Raw genomic sequence first — 25,837 nt, forward strand, 5'->3', positions numbered from 1 at the left:
TTACAGTGGTTGATGTTGGTTTTTGTTGGAGATTCAGAAATTCTGATGACTTTCATGGGTTTCTTTTATATTTTGAAATTTTGCCAAACTTACTATTTAAATCAATTTTCATTTAACTTTCTAGGATTTATTTCCAAGTAAATCATGATATTTTTTGTTTCTTCTTTGCCTGTGTTTAGTCATTATTTTATTTTATTTTATTTTATTTTTGACTTACTATAGGAACTAGAAGTTCTAGCACAATATCAAACAAGCATAGTGATATGAGTCAGCATTGCTTTTCCCCTGACTTTATTGGGAAGGTCTCTATTTTATTCTCATTCTATATTATATATTTTCATACTGGCTATTGATTTTAATTGATAGTATTTTATCATGTGAAGGAAAGATCCTTTTCTTCTCTATCGTTTCTAGTGTTTTTACAGGAGACTTGCAGAATTTCAGTGTAGCTAAAGGAGACTCATCCAGGGTAAAATATGACTGCTTTCCTTTTCAACTTTAGCCTAAGTTCCTAAATCAACTTTGGATCTGAACAAAACAGCTATAGGCTGCCTGAGGAAAGTCTAGTTGACTGCTACTGGCTCTAGCTCCTGTCAGCTACCTAGAACGCTCTTTAAGGCCAAAGTGATAGAACTACAGGGTCCCTCATTGGTCTGGGTCCTTGCCCTGAAATCTGACCAGGTAATTGATTCTGAAACTTTCCTTTGGGATTAAAGCTCCACAACTGCTGTTCAATTCTGTTCCCTTTCCTTGTCCAGTTCACAGCCTCAGTCCTGAGACTGTTCTTTGTTGAATTAAAGCTGGGGGTTATGAGTTTGACTTCTTAGCAGTCCAAGCACTAGCTTTGGCAAAGTTTTCCTTTGGCTATGGTAAACTTCCCACGTCATACACTTACTAGTTGTGTGATTCTGGACTAATTATTCAAGTTATAGTCAGTCTTACCCTGTCAGAGATTTAGTCCACTTTATAGATTCTGGAGAAGGTGTCAAACTGCATTGGAAGAGAGAATCTCTCATCTGGCACTTCCTTTTGCCAGTGAAATAACAAATCTAGTCTGTATATCTCTTGTTATTGCCATCCCAGTTGGAAGCATTGGACTTTTTCCTGACTAAAAGAGCTGGGATCTTCCTTTGCTTACACAGAGGAACACTTACAGTAATGGTGTATATTTCTAAGCCTTCATTGTTTTAATATATTTACCATTACCAAGACAAAGTGTTTTATGGAAATGTAAAAGGGCATTCATTCACCAAAAAAGAATGGCTTACTTAAGCTTTTGTTTTCATTTAACATTGTCTCAGATGGAAATAGAAAGCCATGTTTTTTGCACTCTATGAAGTAACTGGAATGTATGTGTGTATGTGTGTGTGCATGCACATGTGTTTTATTGTACATACATTGAAGTTGGAAATACATTTTAAAAATCATTTTTATTGCCAGGTACTCATTCTCAAAATACCTATAGAGACTTCTAATTTTTGCTTTGAAATCTATTTCCTGGTGGTTGCCCTTGTGCATTTGTACACCCCTCATTTCATCAAGCATTTATTAAGCCCATACTATGTGCTGGGCATTGTGCCACTTGGAGCAATACAAATGTAACTGAGTGTTTGGACCTTTTTCATTGGCCTTTAGCCCAGAATCACACATGGCTGGTAGCAGGTCCCAAAGCTCCCACATGGTCTATTGAAGCCAGGAATGGCTACTCTGAGTATCCAAGAGCTGGCCTATATGCTTATCCAACCTCACTACACAAAAATGAAGTATGACACAATCTCCATTGGTAAGAGCCAAAGCCCCACTGAATAATCAGGGTATCCTCTGACTATGCATCATTTTTGCCATCTTTAGATGCCCCTAAGTTCCAGATATAATTTCAGTCAGGCAATTGGGGAGTAGTGAAATTTTTATTTTACCTGTATTTTATTGACATAGATATTCCAAACCAATTTCTTCTTTTCCCCTGGTGTTTGAGAGAGAAAAAATATTAACCCCCTTCCATCAACATGAGATTTCTGTTACCTTATATCTGAAATTTTCTGATTTAGAAACACACTCACTATACAAAAAATTCATCCATTTCTACCATTCCCTACTCTTGCATCCCATTTCATTTCAACTCTATCATTTTTAGTCCCTATCTTGATCTGCTTTTTACCATGGGAGTGTTTTTTTCATTTACATGCTTTGTTTTGTTCTATTTATTTCCATTTCTGCTTTTCTCATTGGGTCCTATTCTCTCTCAAAGAATTTTACCACTTGGCTCAAAGAGTTTAGCACCATCATTTCCATACTTGAAAAGTACAAAATAAACATTAATGTTCCCTCAAATATCTTGCCTTCCCAGTTCATTAACCTTCTCAACTCATATGACTCTTCCTCATACAGATAATTAAACACTTGACTTCACTATCACCTATAATCGTTCTACCTCAGTGATCCAGAATTTAGAAATAATTATTGATCCTTATGTCCTTCCATCTCTCTCTCTCTCCTCCCCCCTCTCTCTTTCCCCCCTCTCCTCTCTCCCCCTTTCTCCGCATCATTCTTCTTAAACGTATTCTTTATCCTTGCTCCTACCTTCTGTAACCTGGAGTTACAGTCACCTGGCCTATTCTCAAAGTCTATCAAATTTCTCCTGATCTAGTTTTTTTCCTTTTAAAGTCCTGACTTGATAGCTCTCCATTTCCAATGCATACTACTCTTTCCTCCAGAATCCTTTGCTCTATTTTGCTTCCAAAATTCATTCAAGCAACAAAAAACAAACAAAAATCCTCAGTACCCCAACCATCTTCCTTCCTCTATTACTATTCACTGAAACATGTCATATTCCCTTGCTTATTTGATTCACAGCAATCTTTACAGACTTCTACCCTACTCCACAGCCTTGTTTGACCTTTTTATTACACTTTTTTCAAGCATGCCATACCTTCTGTCTCCTCCCTCTTAATTCAAACTATACATAAAAAGTTGAAATAAGTCATTGAAAGCTATCTTTATTAAAAAAAACTTTTTTTCCCCATTTCTAAGCTTGATTCTAGGGCCTCTTCCACCTCTAAATCTTATGAGTCTCTATATTCTTTTTCCATCTATATTATATGAGTAGACCAAAACATAATACTGCAAAGGGTAAAGAAAAGATCTTAGTGAAGATTTTTAAATTGTGTTCTATGTATTTAATGCAGAGGTAAAATGCTATTCTGGGACTCAATCTGATGAAGGAGAAGGTACTGGTTGCTAAAGTAGGAAAAATACTAACTTTGAAGGGAAATAATCATGCCATCTTAGAGGTCATAAATGAAAAGGAGAGGGGATTATCAGGTAGAGCATTCTCACATACTCTAAACTTCCTGAGAAATCAAAGGAAACCCAAGAGAAATGAAGATATGGTACAAAAGTAACTAAATACTCTGAATGAACTTAGTTCAGATGAATTATATCTCAAGTATTCATATGAATTACAAATGTGGTTTCCAAACTACTGGTAGCCATTTTTGAGGATCCATGGAGAAAATAAAAAGGTGTTTCAGACCAAGTAATATCTCTATTTTTGAGAAAGGGCAGCAGTAGATTTTGCGATTTTATTTAGGTTAGTGGAATATTGTAGGTTAGGTTATTATATAGAAAGAGAAATATTTTTTCTTCATAGTAGCATAATTTCATTTAAAACAAGTCACACCAGACTTGCCTCATTGATTTTTTCACTTAGAAGATTATTGGAGGGGGCAGCTGAGTAGCTCAGTGGTTTGAGAGCCAGGCCTAGAGACGGGAGGTCCTAGGTTCAAATCTGGACTCAGACACTTCTCAGCTGTGTGACCCTGGGCAAGTCACTTGACCCCCATTGCCTACCCTTATCACTCTTCTGCCTTGGAGCCAATACACAGTATTGACTCCAAGACTGAAGGTAAGGGTTTTAAAAAAAGAAGATTATTGGATTAGTTGGGCAAGGAACTTTCATAGGCAAAATACACTTGGACTTAAATAAGGAATTTGAGAAGATTTTTCATGATATTTTTCTGACAAGTTAGAGAGAGACAATTTAGTAGTCTAATTCCTGAAACCGAAGATTGATGTAATCTGGAAGGATGACCCTGTTGAAATGTGCCAGTGCTATTTTTAGTCCTATGTTACCCAAATTTTTCATAATGATTCAAAGGAAGATAGCTGTAATGTTTGTCAAATCTACAAATGACTTGAGGCAGAAAGGGGTAGATAATGGACTCTATGACAGAATAAGAATTTAAAAATATCTCCATGGTCAAAATCAAATAGGATAACATTTAGTAAGGAAAATGTGAAGTTATACATTTGGGTTAAAAATATCAACAATGCAAATATTTTGAAGTGTGAGGAGTCAATAAGTGAGTAATCAGTGTAAAAATGATATGGGGATTTTGTTGGATTACAAGTTTTATGTACATTAGCAGTGTGCTGATATAGTCGAAGAATAAAACTCAATCATAGGAAGTGTCCATTCTTAAGGCCATCTTTGACAAAGAATATTTAAAATCAGGAGAGATTGGGTTGGCATGCCACCACAGATACAGGAAAGGCAAAGGCCCTCTTAATCATTTCTTATTATCAGCTAAAGGAAATAAGGTTGTTAAACTACTGGGAGAAAATAAAATTTATTATGAACCCTACTGTTGTTTTCTAAAAATTTTTAAAAAATATTCACTTAGAAGTAACATTGGATGTTGGCTTGCTCTCAAAGGAAAGAACTGAGATCTTAAGAAAACAGTGTGAATATTGCTCAAAAATTAGAAAATTTTAAAATTTGAAATGACATTGAACTTTTGTTTTAAAGATAACTGGAATCAATGAACGGAAATTGCATTGATACCTTGGCTTAATATTCAAGGAAATCTTCTAAACTACTAGACCTGTTTGGCTCAAAAGGAGATAAAATAAACTTCTATAGCCACTTCCTTTCCTTCCCTTCTCCAAAAAAGACTTTCATTCATGGAGTCTACCACTCTTCTCCTCTCAGTGGCAGGAGGTCCTGGAGTGAGAGAAGTATACCTGTTTCTTTAAATATTGTTCATAAATGGGAAGTGATTGGATGCCATACAGCTTCTGATTACTCTGTCATTTGGCATACTAGGTTGACCCCAAGATATATATATCTAATTCTTAACCCCTTTCCTGCTTATTACCAGTACAAAAATAGCAAATAGCAAAGAAATTCAAATCATAGCTAAACAGAAATCAGAGAAGGTATACATAGGAGAACATATGCAAGACAATACAAAGTGAAGGAGTTTTCCAATTGGGGAGGCATAACTCAGTTCAATTAAGAAGGAAGGTCCTGCATCTCTTAAAAGGGAAAACTCCCTGGAATCTCTAGAAAAGCTATCTTTGAATGGTGACATGATGAAGATTGCCTTCTCCTCTTGTATCTTCTTCCCTTAGGTTTTTCCTCTTTCAGGAATTTGAAGTGTGGTTGTTTTCTTCCATCCTTTCCTTTGAAACTGGAAGTCAGAAGCACCTGAAGCAATTCAGCCCTCCAAGAGTACTGAAGATGACTCAAAGCATGAAGTGACCCAAGGGGATTTGAATTGAATCTCCTGCCTCTGCCAGGGAAGGACCTTTCTCTTCACCAATAAAGAAGGGTGCCAATAGGCTTTGGAACAGGAGAAATATATACATCCGTGTATGCATATATATTTATATATAGATACATGTCCATGCATGTGTATGAATCTGTATGTATGCACATGCATACATATGTATAGTTTTATATATGTATGAGTATGTATATATATATACATATATATATATATACATAATTTCATTTGAACTTCAGAACAACTCTGTTCTATACTTTGAAAGAGAAAAATAAAGCTTATAGAGATTAAGTGATTTGTCCAGGGTCACACAACTGGCTGTTATGTGACAGGAGATTCAAAACAAGGTCTTTCTGCCTCCAAATAAAGGAATTTATCCACTAGGTGACATTATTTATTTAAATTACTTTTCAGTCATAAGATACGATATATGATAATTATATAATTATATGTAAGTATATAATGTTATTAACATTATTAATTAGTGTTATTGTTTAACATTATTTGCATTTCCTTAACTATTTGACCATTGGTAACTCTTTGTCTTTCTCATTTTTAGTCCTCAGTCTGTTCCATAAATATATTGTACTCAAGTTATTGAGGCCTACATAGGATTTATATTTATATCAGTGCACTGGAGTTTCATGAATAAATTCTTCACACCCTCAAGAGGAACAGTAAACAAAAAGATTTCATTGGTCTGGTTGCCTATTATAATTCTACCTGGCCCCATAAACTCTAGAAAACCCAGAGGCTCTTTTCCATTTATGTTGTAGTCTTCTTGAGTGGCACCTTTTACACTCATATATATTTGTGTTGGACAAATTCCAATATAGTTCTTAGAAATAGATCTGGAGACATCCTAGAAAATTATTGTAAAAGTCTATTTGTAAAATATCTCTTTTATATAGTTCCACATATAGTAAGACATTATTCTATTTCCTTTCACTCTCTTTCTCTCTGTGTGTGTCTCTCCTTCCCTCTCTCTTTGTCCACTTCTCTAGGTCTGTCTTAGTTATTGTTTTTTTCCCAGATTACATGGTAGTACAGTTTTCATAATCATTTTCTGCTATTTTGAAATCCATGTTTACTCCTTATCTCCTACTCTTCGCACTTTCCCAAGACAGAAGGTAATATGATATACGTTATACACGTGCTATTATACAACACATAATTTCATGTTCATAATGATGTGTTTTTTCTCTTAAATCTGCTTTAGGTTAACTCTCTGATTTTTCTCATGAACTCTACCTGATTTCTTTTTGGACCTAGACCCTTTTGTTTTAAAGTCATAGTGTCTTTTCATTGATGGCATAAAGGGAGATAGAAAGTAATGTTGAGGGATGAAAAGCTAACCACACCTATAATTACAGAAAATTAAGACAGTGTCACATGGGCCACCCTAGAAAGACACAGGGTTATTTTAACCTCTAAAGAACATTGAAAAGTATCATCCCTGTGACGGTCTAAGCTTTCATTGTTCTCTTTGTAGCAGTACACTGTTTCTAAAGTAACCCATCAAACCTATCAGCTGCCTCTAAAGGAGAATAATTTCTGAAGTATTATGCTAAATGACAAGCAGAATTCCTATAGAATGCTTATGGAATCAAGCATTATAGTCTTGTGAATACCCAAAGAATTCATCATGATTAACACAGTTAGAAGAAATACCAAAGAAATAAGAATGATTGGCCACTTATTACAAAGTGTTGCAATAAGTGGCCCATCATTATTAATTCATTTGGAACCTTAGTAGCATTAATCATAACTAATTCACTTAGTATCATTAATGTAGATGTAACATAAAGTATTCTATTGCAATTTAGATATTTATCTAATGAATCATTAATTTGAGTCATTATCATTTCAGAATATTAGCCAATTCATTCACTGAAATACTACATATTTGTATGATTTTCCCCCATTACATTCAGAACAAAGCAATTTAATCTTATGTTAATAAAAACCACAAATCACTCCACTAAGGAAGGAGAATAATATGCAGTAAAACCACACAGGGCACAGGGTCACCACAAAGAATGTTCCCTTGGAATATTCAGATGCTGGACCACCAGGTAGCAGAACACTACCCAAACAAAGATGCAGGTAAAGATTTCTAAAGAAGATGCAAAAAAAGCCATGGGAAGCCTGTTTGACATCCTCTTTGGCTCTATGTTCTTCTATACATTCTCCTGCAAATATGTATATATAAAATGCAAATGTATGCAATTATATGTGTAATATGCATTTACTATATGTGTGTGTACATACACATACATTTCTGTTACTTCTTGAGACTTATACACAGCTGCAAATGGTAATGTAGCTATGTAGATCCTACACAAAATAAAGGATGAATAGTTTAAGCTGAGGGTACCCTGTGACAGGTGTAAATCCAAGAAGTAAGAGAAAAAATGATTAATCTGAGGATTTCGTTATTATGTATTGATGGCTATACATTTGTAATACTTAGCTTTTTTTATAGTATCCTACATGCTCACTGTATTGAATGATTGCTTCATGGAGTAGAATGTATTTGAAATGAAGGGAATGATGGGGAAAATCTCTAGGAGAAAATGATAGATCTATGTGTTCTCCATCAACTCGTTCATTGGGTTATATAAATGATCACTTCTATAAGACTCCATGAGAGTTGTCTGGTGATCTACAAGTAATTTATCTCATATAGATGAAAACTTATTTCCAATAAACTATTTGATTCAATCATATCCAGCAATATGAACAGCATTTTAAAAAATATTTTAAACTGATTCATAGGCTAAATACAATAGCTATAACTGTCATTAAAGTACTCCTAAAAATGATCATTTATCAACAGCTAGCTCAGAGCTTTTGGTGAGAGATGTATTCCTTCCCTTTTTTGAATGACTGGTCTTTAGCTCCATCAGGTCCATAAGTTGTATGAATCAGAGATCTATGCCTTATTCCAAATGAATTGCTCTCCCGCAAAATTGGTCAGATATATGTTTTCCTTTCAAAGTCAATGAAGGTGAAGAGATGCTAGGATCAGAGATACAGAATCCACATAGATTGTGCCAGCATAGATAAATTAGAATTTCCATTTCAGACCTTCTCCTTCATTTTCTTCATAGAATCAGAGGATTTTGAAATCAAATCATGAGATATTTAGTGCCCATTATGTCCAGAGGACCTCCATAGACGGAGGAAATGTAAAGGTTAATAAATACATAATTCTTCCCTTATGTAGTTCATAATCTATTAGGAATTTTAGAACCAGCATTAATGAAAGAATAAATGAATAACTAAATGAGTAGGGTTTTTTAAAGTATTTATTAAGTATCTATTATGCAGTGGACCCTATGTAGGTAAAAGAGATGAAGAGATAGAATAAAAAAGTGAAACAGTCACTGCCCTTAAGAACTTTACATTTTAATAGAGCATATAGCACTTAGAGGGGTGTGGTAACCAGGTTTTTTTCTGCTTTTTGTCTGGGACAACAAAGAAAAAATGAACAGAAAAATAAAGAAATTGATTAACCACTTCTTTATAAAAACAATAATAATATTGATTTGATTGTTGCTCTCGGAGCATAAAGTGGGAAGCAAGAAAGGGAAAAGGATATATACCCAGCAGAAAAGTGAAAAGATGTCCCAAGACATTCATACTGCCAGATGTGAAACATGGACTGTGACCTTGAGCATTAGAGGACTTACCATCCACAGAGTTCAAATCCTCATTAAAGAGACGAAAAAACTGGGGTAAAGATGGGGTAAGCTGAATGGTTTGATGACAATGATTAAAAACAAACAGTATTCATACCATGCTTACTATATACCACGCATTGCACTAAATGCTTTAAATTTATTATCTCATTTAATTCTCACAATGACCCTGGAAGTATTGTTATTATCCCCATTTTAACAGATAAGAAAACTGAGGCCCATAGAGATTGACACCTGCCCAAAGTCATACAGATTGCGAGTTTCTGAGACCACATTTGAACTCACATTTTATTGACTCCGGGCCTGGTATTCTATCCATTTTAACACTTAGCTACCCCTTCGAATTTGCATTCAGAAAGACTCGGGCTCGAATCCAGCTTCTTATATTTACTAACTGTATAACCCTAAACAACAGTCTATAAAATGAAAAGGTTGGACTCAATGGTCATTACCTTCTGGCTCTAAATTTATGAGCCTATGGGGGAAAAATCTAAAATTTAGAAATAAATACAAAAGCTATTTTTGAGTTAAAAAATAGTCTCCATAAATACAGAGGAAGAAGGTATGAATAGACAGTTGTTAATGTGAAAAAAAAAACCTGGATATTTCAATGGACGGCAAACTCATTATATTTGTTGTTGCTGTTTGGATTCAGTCATGTTCAATTCTTCACGATCCCATTTGGAGTTTTCTTCACAAAAATACTGGAGCAGTTTGCCATTTCCTTCTTCAGCTAATTTTATAGATGAGGAAACTAAGCAAATAGAGTTAAATGACTTGCCCAGAGTCACATAGATGGCAAATGTTCAAGGCTGTATTTAAACTCAAGAAGATGAGTCTTCCTGACTCCAGGCTTTGCACTCTATCCAACAAGCCACCTGGCTAACCCAAACTCATTACCAGGGAATAATGTGACTTGGTAGCTGCTAAACATTCATGGGCTTAGAGTTGTTCTAACAGAAGAACAATATCTAGAAAGATATTCTGGCTTTTAGTTCATTTTAGAAAGCTTGTTACTCTGGAAAATATTGGAAAGAACACTAAAGGTGGTGCCCTGGAGCATGAGTTAAAATGCTGACTACCTCTGAAACCTAATTATTTTCATGTTATTTTCAACAACTTATCTGTGGGGCAGCTAAGTGGCCTAGTGAATAGAGCATTAGGACTGGAGATGAGACACCCTGGGTTCAAATTTTGCCTCATATATTTCCTAATCGTGTGACCCTGGGCCAGTCACTTAATCCTAATTCCCCAAGCCTTACAGCATTTCTGCCTTGGAATTGATACTTGGAAGCATCAATTTTAAGACAAGAAGGTTAGGGTTTTTAAAAATGGAGTTGAGTTTCCATCGAGACTTCTACAGCTTATAATTGAGCTTTAGCCTAAGGGTTTCATAGATATGTGACTTTGGGCAAATCACTTCCTTTCTGTATCTCAGTGTCTTGACCTAAAAAATCCATATTTTCTAACTCACTTTCTGATGTCTTTTGCAGTACAACACCTGATGTCTAACATCATTCTAGTTGGTTTTATTGTTACCTTCTTTGAACTAACTCTCTCACTAGTCAGAAACATTGAGAGTATTTTTTCAGCTGTTTGTCTTGGGTGACTTTTCCATTTCCAACTCCAGCTCATTTTACTGATGAGGAAACTGAGACAAACAGGATTGAGGGGTTTGACGGGAATCATATAACTAGTAATTATCTGAGATCAGATTTGAACTAAGAAAGATGAGTCTTCCTAAATCCAGAACCAGTGATTTATCCAGTGTGCCAGCTCACATTCCTTTGAGAGGATGGTATAAAATAAAGTCCCTACATGAATCAACTGTATTACTTACGTAGTTCTCCATGCTGTGGATTCTTCCCTCTTTCGTCAACGTGGACTAAGAGTCAGGATGCCTGGAGATGTCAGATTTCTTTTTCTTTGCCACTGAACATAATAGCTCCCTTTGAATATTATAGGAAGAAAGATCACCACAGTTTATTGGAGAAGGAAAAAAAGTATGAGTTTTGCAACCTTTCGGTCACCATCAGAAAGATGTTCCCTTGGACATAATGATGATGTAGAGGGAGAAAACTGCTAATCCTTCAGTTAAAGTGAATTCCTCTGATGTAATACTATATAGGATAAATCTTCTGAGGCTTTCTCAAAAAAAAAATAGCTATGATCTCCCTTTGGAAATTGGGATCTCCTTTTTTTGCCACAAGAGACAAATACTCCTTAATGCTTATCATAAGTTTTTTGGATTGAAGATTTAATATGTTTAAGAATGAGTCAATAATTTTCTCTGAATACTCTTTATGAAATAAACATAGTTGTACATGCAAAACTCATCTTCATAACACTGATCCCATATCATTTTCATTTGAATGAAATTTCATGAGATAAAACCCGGTCATATTTGAAACATTCATATTTATTTCTTTGAAACTTCATTTATCAAATCCCCAACACAAAAGAAAATCACAACCAGATACCAATTTTAATTAGAGATGAAATCCTTTTGACTTGTTTCTGCCCATAACCACCCCCAAATATTTTCTCGATAGCAAAGTTTAATGACCTAATAGTGCATTCCAAAAAGGACCGAAGAATCTGTCTTTCTCAGCTGCTTAAGATTTAAGAGATCTCATCAAAATGGAACATGTTTTTATAGATATGCTTTAAAGCAAAAGAGAGAAAAACAAAGCTAGGTAGGGCCTTCTGGTCCTCAGAAATGAAGCTTCAGCTACAAAGATAGATTAGGTTTGGTATCCCTATGTAGATAACTCGAACAAGTAAAAAAAAAAAAAAGAAAGAAAAGCAAGCATGTTTCCTCCTTCCTCCCTTCCACCCTTAATTCCCTTCCATGTAACAACTCCCCACAGCTGGCTTGGAAATCTCTCCTGAGATGGATCTTGTCTGACACTGGCTACCAGAGAGAGTACCACTCTGCGGAAATGAATCTTAATTTGTGACTGTGCTGACAATTTGGAATTTTGCCAAGGTTTGAAGGAAATAAACATAGAGACACTAGAGAAAGGAGGATAAACACAATCAGCAAGGAAGCCCATCCTTTATGAAAGGAAGGGAACTTCACCAAAGTTAGCATTTTCAGAAGCCTGGCTAGGAAGCTTAATTTGCAGAGGGCAATATGGTGTGGATGGCATTGGTCTAGTGCTCACCACCCACTCTCCCTTCTCAGCTGTAACCTCCCACCCCCACTGGAATATTTACTATTTGAATCTCCATTAATGGAATCCACTTGCCTTCTGCAAGAACTGGTACTTAACTTGTTTTTTGCAGATGAACAGAAACAAACATACAGCTGTGCACTGTCATTTGCAGGTGTTTGGAATCATATTTCTTAGCCAGCCAGATTGATTTATATAGGATGGGTCACACACTTTGACCAAGTTCTTTGGGAGTAGAGTTATTTCTGGGCTTTCCTGGTTAGTGTTTACCATTGCCGGTAATTGTATTTTAGTCTAATACTGACTTGTTCAGAAAAGTAATATTCAATGATCAGCTCTTCTCCAAGAAATATTCCAAAAGGAGGACACTTCTGCCTTGGAGTAAATGTTTCATAAAAACTTCAGGAAGTTCACACTGACTCTCTCAGGCTGTAGATCTTTAAATGATCTTCTTAGTAGAAGTATACTCAGAAGGGATAATAAACCAAAAGTTTTTAAGAACCTCAGATGAGAGTCAGTATAGTGAATGTCCTTTTCAGTGAATAAGATATAATCACTGAATTATGAATCAAAGAACCAAATGTGTTTTTCTCCAGATGGAATATCAGATTGGTCACTGATCTTCCAATCAAATGGAATGGCATTTTTCATTCAAGATTTTTAAAGTCAGTTAAGTTTGGGGTTATTATCATGGGAGCAATATTAATTTATAAATGGAAAAAATCACCAATAGAGCTAATACAATAATTCCATGCCCCTAAATTAAAAAACTAATTAGAATATAGCTAGATTGAGGTACACTGAATTAAAATATGATTACATTGTTCTTACTCATGTAATTGTCTGTATTTCAAAGATTTGTGACTTCTGTCAGAGATTACTACCAAAGTTTCAGATCATACTTTGGGTAGCAGTTGCTACCTCAAATCTCCTCCCACTCCATCACTTCACAGACAATCCTTATATGCTATGTTGTTACTCTGAAGGCAATCCCTCAAATAACTTTACTGGACTTATACTCAAAATTTTATTATTTTTTTTCTGACAGGACAAAGTTTATATTCTGCACTTTGTATAATCTCTCCTTCTCTGAGCCCTGTTCCTCTCTCCCTCTCTACCTCTTCCTTCTCCTCTTCTCTCCTTTCCCTCTATTCTTCTTCCTCTTCCTCCTTCTCCTCCTTCTCCTCCTCTTTCTCCTCTCCTCTTTCCCTATCTCCCTTGCTACAATGATTTCTTTCTGTGTAGAGAAGAGGTGAAGGATACATTTGTAAATTAAGGTGACATATAAAAAAGATTAAAAGCTTGTTTTAAAAATGTTTCCTAAGTTTTCAACATATATGCCAAAATAATCAAAAAGGGAGAAAGAAAATTTCAGTCCAAACTAAACAGTATTTATTAAATGCCTACTGTATATAAGTGGTTATAGAAAAGGAAATACAAATAAAATTTGAAAAAGAGATAGAAAGATACAAAATACATAAATGAAGAATAGTACAGAACATGGTTAAACAGATGTTCAGTATGTATGGCTAGTTTTAAAAATGAGAAAAGTAGAAAATTACATTGAAATCAGTTTCAAAGGGATTGTATTCATCTTGACAAAATAAAGATACCCGATATATATAAAGTCATCTTCTGGAAAAATGGCCAAGTAGATAGACTGAAAGAGAAGGAAGTTGTATTTATCATCTGTAGACTGACATTGGTCATGGATTTCTACAGCAGGTGGAATAAGCCATGTGCCCTAGGTTTGTTTTTGTTTTTCCACCACAAACACTATTTATAATACACAGCAGTGACTAGGAACAGGTTAGACATAGGTTATGTTTAAAAGAGAAAAAGTTACAATCATGGCTTTCTTTGAAAAATAAAAAAGGTTTGAGGTCACTGCCTGCAAGAAACATTAATACCAACTTTGGCTTCCCATCTCCCCATGAAACTCCCTCATTTCAATTCCCCTGTCTACTTTGATTTCCACCCACTCCACAAACCTTGCTGAAATCTTGGTCTTATACCCAAATCCCAGGGAAAGGTTTATATAAATGTTTTGTCCTGATCAGTCATGTTAAACACATATAGACAGATGTATATGTCTTTATATGTTTCTTTTGATATATAGATAATGTGTATATATTTCTATCTCTATGAATTTGCAAATATATATGTATATACGTAATATTTCTCCAGCAGACTGAAAGAGAAAAAATCATAACTATAAAAGATATTAATGTAAAAATCACTAATACTCTTCCCTGATAACCTCTGTTTCCTATCCCCATCTCCACAGATAGTCAATCAGGGAAATGCCATTGTACCATCCTATGGAAAGTACCAAAAGGACTTATCCTTAGTCACCATATATTGAGCACTCACAATATTAGATAATCAGTTAATATTCAAATATTCCTCAATTGATAAATGCAAGGTCTTGCAAGCCCCCAAGGACTGCAGAATATTTTGATTAGACATAGTTTATGCCTTGAAGCAGTTGGTCAAAAAACAAAAACAAACCCTACAAACAGAAGTAAACAAACAGATTGAATCAAAAAATACACAGACAGAATAACTATAGAAAAATTTGAATATAGAGACAGCCTGGAAGAAGCAGACAGGGCTCTATATTTTTTCCTAAGGAAAGTCAAGTAATGTCTGTATCTCCTATCTCTATTCTTTTAAACTGGAGGGTTCCCTGTATGCCTAGAAAATGCATTCCTTCTTCACCTTATGGATTTTCTGACTTTCTTCTTGACTCAATTGAAGCAACACCTTCTATACTAAACCTTTTCTGATCTCCCTAACTAGAGCTACCCTTCATTCCATATATATATATATACATACATATATATATATATATTTTTTATGCTTTCATACATTTATTTATTGATGATTGGTTTTGAACCTGTTGTATCCTCTATAGAATATAAACTCCTTGAGGAGCTATCTCTCCTCTTTTTCCCTTTTTCTCCCTCTCTCTCTTCTCTTCCCTCCCTCTCTTCATTCATTTCCCTTTCTCTATTCCTCTTTTTATTCCTCTCCCAATTCCCCTTATCTTTTCCTTCACTTCTCTCTCACCATCACCCCTCTCTCCACCCCTTTTGTTCTCCCCATTTCCCACTCTTCTCTTCTCATCTTTATCTCTCTAGCACCTAGCATAGTGCCTGGCACATGATAGATGTTTAATAAATATCTGTTGATCAACTGATAGTACATTGTTTTTTCTTTTTTGTTCTAAACCCTTAACTTCTGTGTATTGGCTCCCTGGTGGAAGAATGGTAAGGGTAGGCAATGGGGGTCAAGTGACTTGCCCAGGGTCACACAGCTGGGATGTGTCTGAGGCCGTATTTGAACCTAGGACCTCCCATCTCTAGGCCTGGCTCTCAATCCACTGAGCTACCCAGCAACCCCTGATAGTACATTATTAAGAGATAATTAGAAATAATAGCCTGGAATCTAAAAAAGATTTTTTGATAAAGATCTGGAGAGCAGGATACACACACACACACACACACACACACACACACACACACACACACTAGGTTGGGAAGAGATGAGGCAAGGTATTCTGGCTCTGCGAAGCAGCTCCAGTAAAGGATCAGAGGTGGAAATGGGAGGATGGGACATGAATGATAGTTGAGTACAGCAATAGTTGATTACCTTGAAGCCCCTACATAAGATTGTATAATTGAGCAATGGGGAACCCCTGGAAGGGTTTAAAGAGAGGTGAGGCATGCTTAGTTCACTTTCAAATGAGCATGTGTAAAATGATTTAAAATAAAACTATGCTCATAGGTTCAGAACGCCCACACGTACACCTCACTAAGCAGCTAATTTTACTTTGGAATCTAATGAAAATACTTCAGTGAAACACCTTGATGTATCTCTATACATCATCTCAGTGCACACCATTGCTGTTAGGGAATCAGCCACTTTTATTCCCGTTCAAGGACACAAAATTGAGATTGAAAGAAGTGAAGAGGTTTCAAAGATTCACAGGAAAATACATTGTATTCTTGCAGTAGAATTAACATACCCTGAAAGATGGAAAATTCTGTTTCTTTTGTCTTTAAAACTATTTAGTTTCAGAAGAGTTTAGTGTCAGCAACTTCATGGATATTAAAAATTCTAATGTCTTAATTTTTATCAAAAAGAATATTTACTTTATCTGATCACGGTCAGCCAACTCCTTCATCATTAGCATATATATGTATATATAATTATTATTAAAGTATCAAACCTTTCCTCATTAATCATTTTATTTTTATTGTAAAATCCTAGACATCTTCTGTTTCCCCAAAACCTAAGTGATCATCTTGCCCAATCCCTTCACTTTCCAGGTGTAGAAACTGAGATCATATGAGGGGAAATGACTTTTCTAGGGTGACAGTACAACAGTCCAGATATAAACCTTGATTTTCTAAATTCAAGTCCAACCCTCTTTTATTTGTTTTATGTTGCCATGATGCTGTTTCTTAGATTTTATTTTCCCAACTCTGGGAAGGAAATAGGTCCGTATATTTTTCCCTACAAGTCCATTTGTTTTATTTTTCAAGTTTTGTAATATTGTTCAATGCATGTAAATTTTCTAAATAATCGAGACCTCTTTTTGTGATGAATTTTTGAAAATTAATAATTAAGAGAAAATATTCCTGAGACACATGGCATATGCGTTTCTGCAGTATTAAACAGTATGTTTATTTTTTCTTACTGATTTAATATCACGATTGTAAACATTTAGTTGTTTTATTACATACTATAATCACAAAGTGATGTCCTGAGACATTATTGAAGTTGATATGACTGTTTGCCAGTACATTAGTCTATAACTATTTTTGTAGTTCTATCCTTATTTTAGTCTTCTTCCTTTTCCTCCTCCAAAATCTATAGAGGTAATTCAGTGCTATATGTCTCATTCTTTCTAACTGTTCCATATACTCTATCTAATCTGTTACTTGTTACAGTCAAGAAAAACTGAAGGAAATCAATATATTTTTTAAAATTTTATCTTTGGAAAAGGGTCTTAAAATGATAGTCGTTTCATGATAATATGCATGAGCTTTCTAATAAATATTTTTAACCCTTACCTTCTGTCTTAGGACTAATACTGGATATTAGTTCTAAGGCAGAAGAATGGTAAGGGCTAGGCAATGGGGTTTAAGTGACTTGCCCAGAGTCACACAGCTAGAAAGTATCTGAGGTCAGATTCGAACCCAGGACCTCCCATCTCTGGGCCTGACTCTCAGTCCACTGAGCCACTCAGCTACCTCTTGATAAATATTTTCTAAATTGTTGAGGACAACTTTTCTTACTTGTAGTTCTAAGCAAATCATATCTAAAAGATCTTTGGTTTAAAGATGTAAAGGAACTTAAAGGCCATCTAATTCTGCCATTTCATTTTATGTATGGAGAAACTTAAGCAAGGTTATGTGACTTGTCCAAGGTCATATGGTGAGTTCCTCCTGGATCTTGCATTTTGAGGAAAAGTCCAGGTCAAATTTGGTTCAATTCATGTAATTTTCTCCTATTAGAAAGTAAGGTTCTTCAGAAGAGGGACTTTGTTTTTGCTTATATTTTTATCCCTTAGCTGCTTAGCTCATTTTATCACCATTCCCTAGNCAGCCTGGAAGAAGCAGACAGGGCTCTATATTTTTTCCTAAGGAAAGTCAAGTAATGTCTGTATCTCCTATCTCTATTCTTTTAAACTGGAGGGTTCCCTGTATGCCTAGAAAATGCATTCCTTCTTCACCTTATGGATTTTCTGACTTTCTTCTTGACTCAATTGAAGCAACACCTTCTATACTAAACCTTTTCTGATCTCCCTAACTAGAGCTACCCTTCATTCCATATATATATATATACATATATATATATATATATGTTTTTTATGCTTTCATACATTTATTTATTGATGATTGGTTTTGAACCTGTTGTATCCTCTATAGAATATAAACTCCTTGAGGAGCTATCTCTCCTCTTTTTCCCTTTTTCTCCCTCTCTCTCTTCTCTTCCCTCCCTCTCTTCATTCATTTCCCTTTCTCTATTCCTCTTTTTATTCCTCTCCCAATTCCCCTTATCTTTTCCTTCACTTCTCTCTCACCATCACCCCTCTCTCCACCCCTTTTGTTCTCCCCATTTCCCACTCTTCTCTTCTCATCTTTATCTCTCTAGCACCTAGCATAGTGCCTGGCACATGATAGATGTTTAATAAATATCTGTTGATCAACTGATAGTACATTGTTTTTTCTTTTTTGTTCTAAACCCTTAACTTCTGTGTATTGGCTCCCTGGTGGAAGAATGGTAAGGGTAGGCAATGGGGGTCAAGTGACTTGCCCAGGGTCACACAGCTGGGATGTGTCTGAGGCCGTATTTGAACCTAGGACCTCCCATCTCTAGGCCTGGCTCTCAATCCACTGAGCTACCCAGCAACCCCTGATAGTACATTATTAAGAGATAATTAGAAATAATAGCCTGGAATCTAAAAAAGATTTTTTGATAAAGATCTGGAGAGCAGGATACACACACACACACACACACACACACACACACACACACACACACACACACACTAGGTTGGGAAGAGATGAGGCAAGGTATTCTGGCTCTGCGAAGCAGCTCCAGTAAAGGATCAGAGGTGGAAATGGGAGGATGGGACATGAATGATAGTTGAGTACAGCAATAGTTGATTACCTTGAAGCCCCTACATAAGATTGTATAATTGAGCAATGGGGAACCCCTGGAAGGGTTTAAAGAGAGGTGAGGCATGCTTAGTTCACTTTCAAATGAGCATGTGTAAAATGATTTAAAATAAAACTATGCTCATAGGTTCAGAACGCCCACACGTACACCTCACTAAGCAGCTAATTTTACTTTGGAATCTAATGAAAATACTTCAGTGAAACACCTTGATGTATCTCTATACATCATCTCAGTGCACACCATTGCTGTTAGGGAATCAGCCACTTTTATTCCCGTTCAAGGACACAAAATTGAGATTGAAAGAAGTGAAGAGGTTTCAAAGATTCACAGGAAAATACATTGTATTCTTGCAGTAGAATTAACATACCCTGAAAGATGGAAAATTCTGTTTCTTTTGTCTTTAAAACTATTTAGTTTCAGAAGAGTTTAGTGTCAGCAACTTCATGGATATTAAAAATTCTAATGTCTTAATTTTTATCAAAAAGAATATTTACTTTATCTGATCACGGTCAGCCAACTCCTTCATCATTAGCATATATATGTATATATAATTATTATTAAAGTATCAAACCTTTCCTCATTAATCATTTTATTTTTATTGTAAAATCCTAGACATCTTCTGTTTCCCCAAAACCTAAGTGATCATCTTGCCCAATCCCTTCACTTTCCAGGTGTAGAAACTGAGATCATATGAGGGGAAATGACTTTTCTAGGGTGACAGTACAACAGTCCGGATATAAACCTTGATTTTCTAAATTCAAGTCCAACCCTCTTTTATTTGTTTTATGTTGCCATGATGCTGTTTCTTAGATTTTATTTTCCCAACTCTGGGAAGGAAATAGGTCCGTATATTTTTCCCTACAAGTCCATTTGTTTTATTTTTCAAGTTTTGTAATATTGTTCAATGCATGTAAATTTTCTAAATAATCGAGACCTCTTTTTGTGATGAATTTTTGAAAATTAATAATTAAGAGAAAATATTCCTGAGACACATGGCATATGCGTTTCTGCAGTATTAAACAGTATGTTTATTTTTTCTTACTGATTTAATATCACGATTGTAAACATTTAGTTGTTTTATTACATACTATAATCATAAAGTGATGTCCTGAGACATTATTGAAGTTGATATGACTGTTTGCCAGTACATTAGTCTATAACTATTTTTGTAGTTCTATCCTTATTTTAGTCTTCTTCCTTTTCCTCCTCCAAAATCTATAGAGGTAATTCAGTGCTATATGTCTCATTCTTTCTAACTGTTCCATATACTCTATCTAATCTGTTACTTGTTACAGTCAAGAAAAACTGAAGGAAATCAATATATTTTTTAAAATTTTATCTTTGGAAAAGGGTCTTAAAATGATAGTCGTTTCATGATAATATGCATGAGCTTTCCAATAAATATTTTTAACCCTTACCTTCTGTCTTAGGACTAATACTGGATATTAGTTCTAAGGCAGAAGAATGGTAAGGGCTAGGCAATGGGGTTTAAGTGACTTGCCCAGAGTCACACAGCTAGAAAGTATCTGAGGTCAGATTTGAACCCAGGACCTCCCATCTCTGGGCCTGACTCTCAGTCCACTGAGCCACTCAGCTACCTCTTGATAAATATTTTCTAAATTGTTGAGGACAACTTTTCTTACTTGTAGTTCTAAGCAAATCATATCTAAAAGATCTTTGGTTTAAAGATGTAAAGGAACTTAAAGGCCATCTAATTCTGCCATTTCATTTTATGTATGGAGAAACTTAAGCAAGGTTATGTGACTTGTCCAAGGTCATATGGTGAGTTCCTCCTGGATCTTGCATTTTGAGGAAAAGTCCAGGTCAAATTTGGTTCAATTCATGTAATTTTCTCCTATTAGAAAGTAAGGTTCTTCAGAAGAGGGACTTTGTTTTTGCTTATATTTTTATCCCTTAGCTGCTTAGCTCATTTTATCACCATTCCCTAGCATATCTTATCTCTTAGCTTAGCACAGTGCCTGGCACATAATAAGCACTAAATTTTTGTTGACTCTTAAGTAGCAGTTTCAGTATTCTTTCTGACTCCGAGTCCATGATTCTAAATATATAAATAAATTGTAAAGATGTTTGGTGTCTGCTTTGAATTTATTCTTTTCAAAGTCGTTATGATAACTCAAATTTATAAAACATTTTAGTATTCAAAATGGGCTTTTCTTACCACAACTGTGAGAATAAAATCATAAAAATTTTATTATCCCTATTGTACCTATAAAGGGAAAAACATCAAACAGGTGAGTACTCCACACCCTCAATATCAGTGGGTACCTGGGATCACTTTCAGGGTTTCAGGTGTGACCTGGTTTAGAAAGGTTTGAAGCTTTAGAATGATATAGCAAACCCTGGGTGGTCCTTTGGTCTTCCTCAACCTCAGCAATATCTGGATTGGGTTGGGTGTGCTGTGCAGAGGGAAGGTGAATCAAAGTTTAATTAGAAAATATTTGTTACTGAGTCAGATAGAACTGAGACACCCCCAAAGGAGTGACTGTACCTTCTGACTATTTCCTCTTCTTCCATATGCCAAATATATAGCATGTAACTGTTGTTTTTATTTCTTGGAAGTCCTGTGAAAAGAGGGGTAGTGTACTAACTGTTTGTATGTGGCAACAGAGCAGGGACTTAGTTAGATACTAAGTCTTATCCCAGATCTCTAGGATGCTTTTTTTCTGCTTTGTGTTTCTGTCCCAGAACATAGGTGACTAAACATTAATCCTGGGATAGACAATTACAATGTTGGCAATTCAGATGGCTAGGAGCTCCTATTTTCCCCCATTGATAGTGGACAACATTATGAAAGATGACCCTTACAAATACCACAATGCTTTTTGGAGGAAATGACTACCTCTGTCTTCCCAGAATACATGCAACTTAAAGAAGACAGTTTAGAGGCAAATCAAAGATGAAATATTAATCTTTAAGTCCCACAAAAGACTTTAAATACTGATATTTTGTCAAACTTAAAGATGAGTATTATAGTTATTGGCAGCTATTTTATATTTAGTGCACATTATTATGAGTTTTTGTAATGCTTTTATCTCAGTAAATCATAATTTATTCCATATCTGGTCTACAATGTATATCGAATATCTTTCTATTTCCTTTGGAGTATATTCTAGAGATGAGCCAAATTTCAGCTTCAGGTGATTTTACCTGGATCTTTGGGGGCAGAAAGTCAAAAGAAACAGGAAAAATGAGAAAAGGAGCCTGGCCTTTCTCTCTAGAGTCTGTCTATGTTCCTTGACGACTAGACAGCCAAAATATGTTAGACCAGAGCTAGAAGCTTTTTAAAATGAAAAAAGAGTGCTCCATGCCTACTAAACCCTGTAGCTATGTATTCTTATTACAGTAAAGGAAATTGAGGTTCTGAACAATTAAGTAAAGACTTATGTTATACACTGAATCAGTGCCTGAAACAGGATTTATGCCTCTTGACTCTATGTCCTACTACTTTATATTCAAGTTCATCCTGGCACTGGAATTTGCTAGACTGTGATTTCTATAATATGACCTTATTTCTGAAAGATGTTCCCTGTGTTCTGATTTTTCACTTTAGAATAAAGCAGAAAACAATTGCACTGTATCATTATATATTCCAATAAGAAATAGAAGACTCCTTAAAAATAATGACTTTGAAAATTCATTTAAACTATGCTGCTCTTTTGATTTCTCACCAACTGCATAATGCTCTTGATTGGTTAAGGGAAAACAGAGAAAGATTCTCCAAGGCCTTCAAGCATGATAATGATTTCAAATGCACTTGTGCCAAGGGGCCAAAACCTAGCTTGATCTCAAGAAACTCTAGCAGTCAGGTAGGTGTGAAATGGCTGAAAAAATGTATGGAGTCTATCCCTGTACATTAGAATTTGCTAAAGATTGGGGTTTCTGAAATATACTTTGATGTTCAAAATTTGACATAGTCAAGAAGCATTTCATTTAGCTAGTTGTTCCCCCCATGGCAATAAGAAGAGGAGGTCTGAGAAAATGACCCCATACTTTCAAGGTGTCTCTTAATTGCTTCACCCTCTATAACTCAAAGACTGTTCTTTCTTCATAATTACAGTGTGCAACCTAATGCTTTAACTTCCCAAAGTAGATTAGAGAAATGTTCATATTTTGTCTTTTAAATTAGACTTCTATTAGCAAAATCCAATAAATATTATATGAAATGGGTATTGTATTCCTCAACTGATATTGCTCATTTTCCAGACTTCTTAGGTACAAAAAGAAGAGAGAATCCTAGGAGACAATTACCAAAGAAGAAAACTTCTTCAAGTTGTTATTCTTGTTCTTGTTCTTCTTGTTGTTTGTTTCATCTGTTGTTGTTGTTTTTTAAATGCTCCTTATCTGAAAAGCTTTCTTTTTTATTTCTCACCCTTTTAAACTATGAATTTGAATACTCCCTGCACAGAGACTTTCCTCAAATGAGAGCATTCCTTTTAGAGGGAAGAGTGTCTAAAAAAAGAACATGTAATGTAATGTTCTTAAGAAAAATGAAGTAAAAGATTCATCCAAGAAGATGTGGTTTTGGACTCCTCGGTTTAGTTCCTCTTGTTAATAACTCCTTCACACAAAAGTGTGATAGCTCTAACTACCTCCAAATAAGGGAGTCAGGTTTTTAAAGAGATTTGAATGAGTATCTCTTACAAAGCACCTGTAACAAGTGAACCTTTTCACATGTAAAAATTTTGCCTATTCCAGCATTCAATCTGATATATTATTTTCTTGAATTACATTAGAGGAAAATTTATTTTTTGGCTACTTATACAGGACTCAGTTCAAACTAAAAGGAAGAATTTGTTTTCTTGCACAAGTTAAGCTAAAGAAGCATCCGATGCAATAGAATTCGAGTGAACTGCTTAGGACAGCAATATAATTTGGACTAGAGATGTTAGCAATGCCCCTCTAAAAAGCAATATAATCAGAATCTATTAGATGGTAATGGAAATGTCCTCATATAAAGCACTGTTGACATCAGTGGGTAATATCTTTGCATATTTTAATTCAAGAACATCAGATGGATCAGACTTTACATATTCTCCATCTTTTTTCCTTTTATTTCTGGAAGGTGTGTTGAAGAAATTTTAATGCTCTTGAGAAAATATTTTTTGCAATTTTCAGATGTTGAAAAAATATTTCCCTGTCTTCTTATAGCTATTATTATGTAGGGAACACTCTACTAATAATTTTTCTTGTCCAGCCTTGGAAAACCAAATAATAATGGCTAGATAACTATTATGTAGTCTGAAAATTCTTGTGAGCATTCTGCTTTTATGTTTATGGTTCAACATGGAATAAGAACATTCATTAGTAAAAGCATCTCTGTTACACTGAGAAAAATTGGAGATAACCTTGCTTTCTACCATTCCATCATTTATTGAAGGTTTCTAGTTACTGTTTTTCTTGCCAGTCATTGATTGTGTTTTATTTTAATGTTCCAATCCTCATTTTCACACCTACAATGATCTTAAAGCTTTGGAGTTAAGAAAAAGCTTTGGAGTTAAGAAAACCCAAAATGATTAAAAACAGAATTAGATATGTTGATGCTTCACTTCTAGCATTTTTTCACATTTTCCCAAGTCTTTTTTTGGGTGATGTGCAATGCTAATTGCTATATAACTCACTATATTTCTTATATTAACAATAGGAAGAGAAATAATCATTTATTCTTGTAATCACTACAGCAGTTCTATGCTGTTTCCTCACAATAGGTCCCTTTGAAAATGCAACACATCCTACAGTTTAGCTCCAATTCTATGGCTAAAAAGAACCCCAACTTATTGGGAGACTCAACCTAACATTATTATTGCAGAGTGGTAGTTATTATCAAGAACATACCATAAATCAGAGGAATTGTGTTATGGGAAGTGTTATCATTGTGAACTCACAAAAATATGAAGGGATAATGAAAGATGAATCTAAGCAGCTTGCATGGATCCTGGCTACCCTGGCTACTCAGACTAATGGAAAGAATGCTAGAGTGGGAGAAGGGGAGGTTGCGTAAAATAAAGTGTTAACAATGAAATCACTTTGAGCTGGAAGGTACTTTAACAGTTGGTGCAGGCTGTTTGGACAAGGAAGAAGAAAGACATGACCAAAATAGCTAATATGAAAAATGAACCTATGGAGACAGCTTCTGACACCAACTGATTTCTTGAGAATATGATTCACAGCTATGAAATAATATACGAATCATACCAGGTAGAAATTAATAATGGAAACTTATACAGTTCAGTTTCTAAGATCTATAAAGAAAAGAGAGTAACTAGAATGAATCATATTTTTTATACAAATCATTTTGAAGTGACAGCCAAACTCTGCAGTATTTTTTAGAGGAACCAGTTTGGTGATTTCACTGTTTTAGGAAACTTCTTATCTTAAACTTCCCCTCATAAAGCCAACTGACACTTCAGCAGCAATTAATAATTTTAGACATTTGCTTTGGGAATTGAGAGGTTTAGTGGCTTCCCTAATGCCATACAGTCAATATGTGTGAGAAGGAAAACTTGAACCTTCGTCTCCTTCTCTGAGGCCAGTTTTTTCTCCACTGTGCCTCACTCTTCCTCATGCATTGATATTTAATACCTGTTCCACTTCTCCTCAGCAAACCAAGAAAAAGGAAGAAAGAAAGAAAGAAAGAAAGAAAGAAAGAAAGAAAGAAAGAAAGAAAGAAAGAAAGAAA

Source organism: Gracilinanus agilis, chromosome 3 (assembly GCF_016433145.1).
Source record: "Gracilinanus agilis isolate LMUSP501 chromosome 3, AgileGrace, whole genome shotgun sequence".
Lineage (NCBI taxonomy): Eukaryota > Metazoa > Chordata > Mammalia > Didelphimorphia > Didelphidae > Gracilinanus > Gracilinanus agilis.